Source organism: Notamacropus eugenii, chromosome 5 (assembly GCF_028372415.1).
Source record: "Notamacropus eugenii isolate mMacEug1 chromosome 5, mMacEug1.pri_v2, whole genome shotgun sequence".
Taxonomy (NCBI): domain Eukaryota; kingdom Metazoa; phylum Chordata; class Mammalia; order Diprotodontia; family Macropodidae; genus Notamacropus; species Notamacropus eugenii.
The window spans coordinates 433,051,576-433,060,693 of record NC_092876.1 but is presented as its reverse complement, the minus strand read 5'-3'; the positions used below and the strand labels follow the sequence as shown (position 1 = coordinate 433,060,693).

General features: G+C 41.3%; 1 long non-coding RNA gene across 1 annotated transcript; it reads right to left on the bottom strand.

The window, feature by feature from the left end:
• Positions 1-4,005: 4,005 nt before the first annotated feature.
• On the bottom strand, positions 4,006-8,116 carry LOC140507153 (uncharacterized). The gene is made up of 3 exons (XR_011968214.1): positions 7,730-8,116; positions 6,752-6,881; positions 4,006-4,516 (listed from the first exon to the last, which is right to left on the bottom strand). It is a non-coding gene; the product is annotated as an uncharacterized lncRNA (long non-coding RNA).
• Between the last annotated feature and the right edge of the window lie 1,002 nt (positions 8,117-9,118).

Below are 9,118 nucleotides of genomic sequence, written 5' to 3'. Positions count from 1 at the left end.
TGTGGGCTGGCCTAAGCATTCTGAAAAATACTTGGGATTCTTTGTCGAATCGCCGAACTGCATCCTGGCCATTCTCCTGTGCTGTTGCATGCCACTCTGGACCCTTGGGCTCCAACCTGCCGCTTCTGCCTTCTGCCTTGGGGCCTTTCGTTCCTGATTGATGCGAGTTCACCACATCCAGCAGCCACAGACTCACCGCTCTGCGCTCTGGCAATCTTATCAGAGATGACAACCCACTAACCCTTTGGCTTCCCAGAGCAAAGTTTCCTGGCTACCATCCCCTGTGTGTTTTCCTCTGAGAATGTAAGCTCCTTGGGGGCAGGAACTATTACTGCTTTTTGTATTATTTGTATCTCCAGTGCTTAGCACAGTGCCTAGCATGTAGTAAACGCTTAATAAATGCTTTAATTCATTCATTCTCTATCTTGCAATCCTACTACTGGGCACAAGGAGGCCAAAGATGGGCAAAGATCCATGTTTTATTGCAGCAAAGGGCTAGAAAAGATGCCTAGAGATGGGGAAATGATTTAACCTGTGGCATATGGAATGCCTTGGAATATAAGAAATAATGAATATAAAGAATTCAGAAAAACATGTAATGATCAATGAAAGATCAGAACTATGGGAAGACTTGTGTGAACAGATAAGAGTATGCTGAGCCAGAACAATACGATTCTTATCATGGATATGAAAACACTAAGAACAGGATGAAGACTCATACTGGTACCTGAGAATATGAAATGCAATTTTCCTACTTGGGAGTGGGTGGGGAGATAGCATAGGCACAGGTGCCAATGTAGGTGCGTTGGTTAGGGTTAACCTTTCCTCTGAAGGGCCAGTGGGGGAGAGGCAGACATATTCAGAAGTGACTAACGTAAATAAGTGCCCAGGATGTACTGTTTTCAGGTGTGATCTGAGCGCAGGTTACGGTGAAACAAAAATAAAATTTCCACTTTGGAAATTTTACTAACAGCTTTGGATTGCATTAGTACTTCGGAGTTACTACATCAGCCTATTGACTCATGAAGTTTGTAGTCCACTAAGGTCCTTTGACCCTTGGACATAACCTCAGGACTGCATCTCAGTCTGCATGTAGACTGTCAACTAGAAGTCCACAAAACCTTAAGTTTTTCTCCCAAACCCTGCTAATCCCACTTCACTTTCTTTCACTGATACTGTGCACCCAATTTCCCATGTTTTAAATTGGTAGTGCCCAGCTCCTCTACATTAATAGCTTCAAACTCATAGGAACAGGCCATTAAACTGTACATAAGAATCTTTGTGGCCACATACTGACTGTTTTAAAGTGTATTATAAATATTTCCCAATTCATACTTGGGAGTGTGGGGGTTTTGATTGCTCTACATCACCTCTTCAGTCACTAAATCTAGTTTCTACCTCCACAACCTCTCACCCGCCCCTCCCGCCTCATCTTTCCAGTTTTCCCTAAGAAATCATTACTAAAGCAGTACAATAAATATTTCCAAAGCATCTCTATGCAGAGGACTTTGACAGTTTGCTGGGGATATAAAAACTAAAAGCTCTCTGCCCTCAAGGAGTATATATTCAGTGGGGGCAGGGGGATGGATGGAGAGGAGGTGATGGTGCTGTAACCACGAAATGTAAAAAACTAAGAAGCATTGGGATCCGATGCAGCTTCAGTGGAGATGATGAGTTCAAATCCTGCCCCTGATGCTTAACCATGTGACCTTGGGCATGTCCCTCAATTTCCCCCAAATGCAATTTTTGTAATCTTTAAAACAGAGATTGAAATACAAGTCTTCTGAGTTCCTTTCTAATCCGTATATGGTCCTATATTAAATCATCTGAAGAATGAGTTGTGTGACCACAGACTGCAAAGTGCAGGAATCGATTTAGGGAACAGCTATCTGGACATTAAAAAAATTGGTATTTTTTTGTATGTGTTTCCAATTATATTCCTCTCTCCGCCCTCTTTGAGCCCTCTCTTTAAAAGGAGGAAAAGAAGATACAATTTCAGCAAAAATAGCCCATCATCTGGGTCCAGAAGCATGCAGTATTCCACATCCATAGTCCCTCACCTCTTCAAGGAATTGAGAGATACCAGCTATTCTTTTGAGGCAAAACTCAGTCATTGCATTTATACAGTATTAGTCTTTTTTGCTTGTTTGCATATATTTTTCTGGCTTTCCAGTTAACTTCATGCTGTATCAATTCGTGTAAGCCTTCCCATGCTTCTATAAATTATGCATTGATCATTTCTTATGGTGCAATATTCCATCACATGTATTTGTTCAGCTACACCCTAGTTGACAGCCATGCTTCTTATTTCCAGTTCTTTGCCACCATAAAAAAGTACTGCTATGACTATTTTGTCATACATGGGACCTTTTTCTCTGCCTTTGTTCTCCTTGAAGTTATTTATACCTAGAGGCAGGATCTGTGGATTAAAGCGTATGGACTTTTAACAGTTGTTTTCAGTTATCTAACTCTTTGTGATCCCATTTGTTTTGTTTTGGGCAAAGAAACTGGAGTAGTTTACCATTTTCTTCTCCAGCTCATTTTACAGATGAGGAACTGAGTTTAAAAGGGTCAAGTGACTTGCACAGGGTCACACAGCTAGTAAGTCTGAGGCCAGATTTGATGGCCAGGAGGATGAGCTTTCCTGACTCCAGGTGCTCTATCCACTGAGCCACCTAGCTAGCTATCTGTGGACATTTTAGTCACTTAAAAAAAAAAAGCATCCTAAATTGCTTTCCAGAATAGCTGGATCATTTCATAGTCCCAACAGTCTATTAATGTACTCATTTTTTTTTCTTAATAGCTTTTATCATCTTTACCAGTTTGCTGGGTGTGAAGGGAAGTTTCAGAGTTGTTTCGATTTACATTGTTCTCATTCATAGCGATCTAGAGGCATCTTTCATAGCGTTGTTAATAGATTGCAGTTCTTTTGAGAACTGTTCATATCCTTTGCCTATTTCTTTTGGGAATAGTGCATAGTCATATATTTGTATTAATTCCTTATATATCTTGGATATCCCACCCTTATCGAAGATATTTGATGTGAAGATTTTTCCCAATTCAAAGTTTCTGTTTTTGGATTCATTGATTCATTGATTTATTTTTAGATTATAACATTCATTTCCACAAAATTTTGAGCTCCAGTTTTTCTTTCCATCTCTCCCTTTCCCCCACCCCATAACACCTTGCATTCTGATTACCCCTTCCCTCAATGTGCCCTCCCTTCTATCACACCCCACCCTTCCCTTATCCCCATCTTGTCTCTTTTCTTATAGGGCAAGATAGATTTCTATACCCCATTACCTGTATTTCTTATTTCCTAGTTATATGCACAAACAATTCTCAACATTTATTCCTTAAACTTTGAGTTCCAACTTCTCTCCCTTCCTCCCTCCCTCCCTATCCCCGCTGAGAAGGCAAGAAATTCAATACAGGCTATATATCTGTAGTTTTGCACAAGACTTCCATAATAGTCATGTTGTGAACAAGTAACTATATTTCCCTCCATCCTACCCTGTCCCCCTTTTATTCTATTCTCTCATTTGACCTTGTCCCTCCCCAAGAGTGTTTACTTCTAATTACTCCCTCCTCCCATTTGCCCTCCCTTCCATCATCCCCCTCACCCCACTTATCCCCTTCTCCTCTACTAGTGTAAGCTAGATTTTCATACCAAATTTAGTGAGCATGTTATTCCCTCCTTAAGGCAAATGTGATATGAGTAAGCTTCACTTTTCCCCTCTCACCTCCTCCCTTTTCTCCTCCATTGAACAAGATTTTTCTTATCTCTTTTATGAGTGATAATTTGCCCCATTTAATTTCTCCCTTTCTCCTCCGAATATTTTCATCTCTCACCCCTTAATTTTATTTTTTTTATAGATATCATCCCTTCTGATTCAACTAAACCTGTGCTCTGCGTGTGTGTGTGTGCGTGCGTGCGTGCGTGCGTGTGTGTGTGTGTGTGTGTGTGTGTGTAATCCCTCCACCTGTCCAAATACTGAGAAAGTTTTCCTTGATAATTTCATGAAAGATGATGTCTAGGCTCTTTTTTGATCATGGTTTTCAGGTAGTCCCATAATTTTTAAATTGTCTCTCCTGGATCTGTTTTCCAGGTCAGTTGTTTTTCCAATGAGATATTTCACATTATCTTCTATTTTTTCATTCTTTTGGTTTTGCTTTGTAATTTATCGGTTTATTATATAGTCATTAGCTTCTCCTCAGCTCCACTCTCATTTTTAAAGAGCTATTTTCTTCAGTGAACTTTTGAACCTCCATTTTCATTTGGCTGATTCTGCTTTTTAAAGCCTTCTCCTCATTGCCTTTTTGGACCTCTTTTTCCAATTGAGTTAGTCTAATTTGAAACGTGTTATTTTCTTCAGCATTTTTTTGGGTCTCCTTTAGCAGTTGTTGACTCACTTTTCAAGCTCTTCCATGGCCTGAGCCTATTTCATATTCATTTTGGAGGTACTGGAGGCAGAAGCCTTGACATCCTCTGACAGTATGCATTGTTCTTCCTCATCTGAAAGGATGGAAGGAAATACCTATTCACCAAGAAAGTAACCTTCTATGGTCTTATTTTTTTCCCCCTTTTTGAGCATTTTCCCAGCTAGTTACTTGACTTCTGAATCCTTTGTCAAGAAGAGGGTGCTAGTGCTCCTCCTCACCCCAGGACAGTGCTGAGGGCTGAGATTCAGATCAGCTGCTCAATTAATTCCCCCCGGGGCTTTAAGCTGAGCCACTGCCACAATGGAAGCTGTGTGACTCAGCCACTGCCCCGCAGCACTGCCACTGCTGCTGCCTAGGGCCTGTGCTGGGGGAGACCCTGCTCCCCTGTCGCCCAGCTGGGAAAGCCCTCTCACTCATCTTTGAAGCTTTCTTTGGCACTTGTGGGTTGAGGGATCTGAGACCCTCCCTGCTGGGGATTCTGCCCCAGAGTCCTGTTCCTGTCCTATTCCTCCCCGTGCCTCGTGGCCAGGGCTGGGCTCTGCTCTACTCAGCATCCTGTGGGATAGACCTTTCCTGTTGGCCTTCCAGGTTACCTTTGGCTGGGGATCTCTTTCACTGTGTTGCTCTGTGACTTCTGCTGCTCTAGAATTTGTTGAGAGTCATTCTTTACAGGTATTTTGTGGGGTGTGGGGGAAGCGCTAGTGTGTGTGGGTCTTTCTACTCCACCATCTTGGCTCTACCCCCAGACTGATTGATTTTTAAAAGAAATGAGTTTTATTTCATCTTTTGCAGTTCCTTTCTCTTCTTTGGTTCAGAACTCTTCCCTTACTCGTACCTGTTGCAGGTGTCTGATCTTGTGCCTTTAGAGGCTTAATGGATAGAAAGCTGGGACTAAAATTGAGAAGACCTGAATTCAAATCCAGCCCCAGATAATTACTAGCTCTGTGATGCTGGGCAAGTCACTTTAACTTTGTTTACCTCAATTTCTCCAGCTGTATCTACCTCACAGAGTTGTTTTGAAGACCAAATATAATTTAATATTTGTAAAGTGCTTGGAAGATAGTAGGTACTACAAAAATTCTGATTCCCTCTTTCTGTTTTATGTTGTCACATTTCACATTTAGGTCACCTATTCATTTTGAGTTTACTGTAGTTAGTAGTCAGTCTACTTTTGCTTGGACAAGGTTTGTAAAAGGGAGTGTTATAAAATAAGACTGGACAGGCAAGCATGAGAATGGTAGGAGTCTGTGTATTATCCTGAAGGCAAGAACTAATGAAGGTTCCCCCCAAACTAAGGGGTGACTTGACTCTCAACACCTGTACTTTCAGAAGATTATCTTGGTGGTTTTTCTCTGGGAGAAGAGAGAGACTGGAAGCAGAAAGACAGTCAGTTAGGGGCTATCGACACTGGCCCAAGTGGGAAGCTAACGAGGGTACAAACTAAGGAAGTGGGCATGTGGGTAAAGAGAAGACAGATGGGAGAGAGGTGGTGAAAGGAGGTTTGAAGAAGATTGGGGTGGGTATGAAAGGGGGAAGAATGAAGGGGAACTCCAAGATTACAACACCTGATGACTGGAGATGCTGGTACCTTCCACAGTCAGGGGAATTGAGAGTAGAGGCAATTTGAGAGAAGAAGGTAATGAGTTCTTTACATGCCATCCTTTCCTGGATAGTGTAACAACTTCCCAGAAAGTCTTCTCACCTCTATGCTGCCAGTCTTTCTTTCACAGGTTATGCTGTACTTAGGTCTGGTCATATCATATAAATTAGAAAATTTTAAACTAATGGGGGTGAGTTCCCTGCGGGTGAAAATCTGTAACAAATACTTTCATAAACTGTTTGTTTTTTCAATGGCTCTCAATTTATCTTTTATAAATCTGATATTCCAAACTAGGAGTACCTGAATTTAAAAACTCTTATTAAACTTCCACTAAGACTCAGGGGTGGGGCTCTTGGGGCCTCAAGACCACATGTGACCCTCAAGATCCTCAAGTGCAGTCCTTTGACTGAATCCAAACATCACAGAACAAATCCCTTTAATGAAAGGACTTGTTCTGCAAAACTCTGACTCAGTCAAAAGGCCATCCCCAAGGACCTAGAAGGCTGCCTCATGGCTGCAGATTCCCCATCCCTGCTTTTAAGTCTAATCTTGATTCTTTTTATTATCAATTAAATATTATAACCATTTTTGTGACTTTTTAGAGTTGCTTTCTCTCTGGTCCTCTGAGATCCTCAGTGTTCCTCCCACTAATATCCTTTTCCTGTCTCTTTTAGCAGATAATATGTCCCCTTAAGAAAAGGGCAATACCTTACGTATATAATATGGATTTGGTGTGGTGGTTAATATTGATGATCCTTGATCAATGCAGGAAAAGTTTTGAGCCCTGGGTGATGCTTCTGATGATGCTGGCCACCTACAGGGAGGTGATCTCATTTCCCTGGGGAGAGATTAAAGAGTAAACTGTGAACATTCAGCAACTAAAGACAGATGTAAATGTGCTTGCTGACTTTTTTTTTAGACTTCTTGTCTTTCTGAGGATGATAAATGCTGTAAAATAGTCATTTATTGAATTTGCATGCTATTTTGTATTGGGGAGGTGATAGGGAATTCCTGCCCTGTCATTCATCTAAAACTCTAATAAAGAAATTGCTTACTTACTGTGCCACATGAACTTTGTTAAGAACTTTTGGTGCAAGGCACGGATGGAGGTATTTGAAAGGAAAATTTATGATTCAAGAAGCCCAGAGGACCTTTCCAAAATTAGAGACATTGACAAAAGGACCAAATGTATCCTAAAGGGGTGCTGCCTCAGATAAAAATTTTAAAAAGAGATAGGTTCCACTCCTGTGAGTGGAAATTTTCTGGGATTTTTAGTGATGGATGGAATGATGGGCCTCTATAAAGTGGGCTCTAGTGCAGGCCCCAGCATAGGGGTCATCAGCAGCACCAGTCCCAGTGCTTGGCCCAGCATAGGGGGCAGTAGCAGCACCCCAAATAGCTCAGCTTAACTGAGAGGAGCATTGATAGGCTTTTGGTTAAAGTGACAGTGCCCGGGGTTCGTCAACTCCAAGGGGCCGGTGCTTGGGTTCTGTATCAGTGGGAACAGCAGTTGATACAAGCCAGAGTGGGCAGGGGGACCAGCTGCATTGAAGAGGGTAAATCCCTCTTGGTTACCACAGTGCAAATGGCCCCAACTCATGATGAGGATTGGTGACTATACCAGAAGTATCTCACAAAAATAAACACACAAAAGGAAGTGGTGGGGGCAGGGGATGGAGAAGGTACCTGGTTGTGATGTCACTGGTACTGTTCTTGCTTCTCATCATGATTTTATGTTGGAAAATCCACTGTGAACTACACAGATTTGGCATCACCCACCAAGTAGACCAGAGGGACTTGGTCTTTCCAAAGGATAGATTTCTGTTCTTTGTTCTTCTCTATAATCAATTACTCCTTTGGCATTCCCTTGTTGGGATTTTTTTTTCTATCTTTCTGTTTTAGTTCTTCATTTTCCTCCGCAACTCTCACTCCCAAGATTAGGACTGTTTATTAATCACTCTAGAGCCATTTAAGTGGTAGAAGGTCCTCCTAAAAAGACCTTTAGGACCTTGCTGTTGTGGGGTAAGGTATGGTAGAAGCAATATCCACTTCATAGACTGGACTGCTGTTTTCCTGAAGGAAAGAAATAAACATTTATTAAGCACCTACTGTGTGCCAGGCATGTGCTAATGCTTTATAAATACTATGTCACTTGATCCTCAAAACAGCCCTATGAGGTAGAAATTATTATCCCCATTTTACAGTTGAGGAACTCAAGGCAGACAATTTTAGTGACGTGTCCAGGGTCACATAATAAGTTAAAAAAACCTTAAAAGTTATTAAAACCACCCTCAAGACTTAATAGAGGATTAAGACTTGGGCCACTAAATTAGCTTTCTGGTAACATAGGAACAGAAAGCCAGTCAATAAGAAGTCAGTACTCCTCCCTCGCTCTTCTGATAACAAACCAGAACAGAGGCAGGAAGGCTTGGCCTCCTGACTCAGTGCTGTATTGCTGCTGAATATCCTTTCCTTGCTCTGCCTGAGTAAGCCTTCTTTTGTTTACTATTGAGTGGTCTGAGTGTTTCATTTCAAACCTGAAGGAACAGATCAACCTACAACATGTGAGTGGGAGGAGCAAAGGAGAGTGATTCCTCAGTTTTCAATCATGTTGTAGCTTCTTATGCTTTTTTTAAAATGTTTATTTTCATTTCTATCTTTGAAACTTTTATTAGACTATATAGCCATTCATCCTGAATCTTGTCCATGTCTATAAATTCAAGATTGAGAGAAGAAATCAATTCAAAGAGAAAATAGATTTTTCTGAAATCGAGAACCTGAGCTAATGAAAATTTCTCAATAATAACCTAGACTGGCTTTTTGAACCAGGAGACTTAATAAGAAGGTACAAAGAAGCACACAGGATACCTAGCAGATTCCCAAAGAGATATCTTCAGAAGAGAGGAGAAGCCTTTCACTTTACTTCTTTACTCCTTTGTACTGGCCAATCTTTTATTCAAGCTCACAAGGTCCTTATGACTTGGGACAAGGGGAGCAATCAGTTGTTACTTGGTCACTCATGTTATTTAACAAGGTTCAAGAGCACATGTCCCACAAAAAAGAGCCACACTGGGG